The sequence below is a fragment of the Monodon monoceros genome, unplaced genomic scaffold (assembly GCF_005190385.1).
Source record: "Monodon monoceros isolate NGI ecotype Baffin Bay Population unplaced genomic scaffold, NGI_Narwhal_1 Super_Scaffold_15, whole genome shotgun sequence".
Taxonomy (NCBI): Eukaryota; Metazoa; Chordata; class Mammalia; order Artiodactyla; family Monodontidae; genus Monodon; species Monodon monoceros.
The window spans coordinates 14,896,662-14,897,485 of NW_021703771.1; the positions used below are offsets into that span (position 1 = coordinate 14,896,662).

Consider the following 824-nt stretch of genomic DNA (forward strand, 5'->3'; position numbering starts at 1 on the left):
TCCAAATGGAGCAGAAATCAGAGGAGGTAGCACATAATTGCTTTTATTTAGAACAGAAATCTTGAATGGTGAGTTTTTTTTCTTTATTTTTTAAGCAAGTAGAAAATTATTTCTAATGGAACCAATGTAACATAGACTTACACAAATCTATTATGTGAATAATGTCTTATTTCAATTAATTCTGATTGTGATGTTTTAGGATCAATTTAGCCTGCTAGGAAATCTTGAATTTGGATAATTTTTAAATATAAGTACTGATGATTAAAAAAAGAGTTTAGCAGCCAATTAAGCCGACTGTGTTCTTTTCCCGATGGGGGCCCCGTGCGCAATGGCTGTAAAGAGTAGCCTCCTTGGTAGTGTACCAGCCTGTTGCCTGTATGGGTTGCCCTGAGGGACCTTGGAGACAGCTCTTTCCAGTGGACATTAATGACAGGCATGCTGTCCCCAGTCTAGGCTCCAGACAGCTATGCGTGGTGCCTTTGGAAAGCCCAGGGCACAGTGGCCAGGGTCCACATTGGCCAAGTCATAATGTCCATCCGTATCAAGCTGCAGAACAAGGAGCATGTGATTGAGGCCCTCCGCAGGGCCAAGTTCAAGTTCCCTGGCCGCCAGAAGATCCACATCTCCAAGAAGTGGGGATTTACTAAGTTTAATGCAGACAAATTTGAAAACATGGTGGCAGAAAAGCGGCTCATTCCCGATGGCTGTGGGGTCGAATACATCCCTAATCGTGGCCCTCTGGACACATGGCAGGCCCTGCGCTCGTGAGAGCCTTGGCACTGTCCCCTCCTTACTCATGCCCACCAATAAATTCTACTTTCTTA

At 44.5% G+C, this 824-nt stretch overlaps 1 non-coding gene across 1 annotated transcript; it reads left to right on the forward strand.

The window, feature by feature from the left end:
• The first annotated feature begins 275 nt into the window (after positions 1-275).
• LOC114896407 lies at positions 276-409 on the forward strand. Its single transcript, XR_003793787.1, has one exon. It is a non-coding gene; the product is annotated as a small nucleolar RNA SNORA70 (small nucleolar RNA).
• Positions 410-824: the final 415 nt, after the last annotated feature.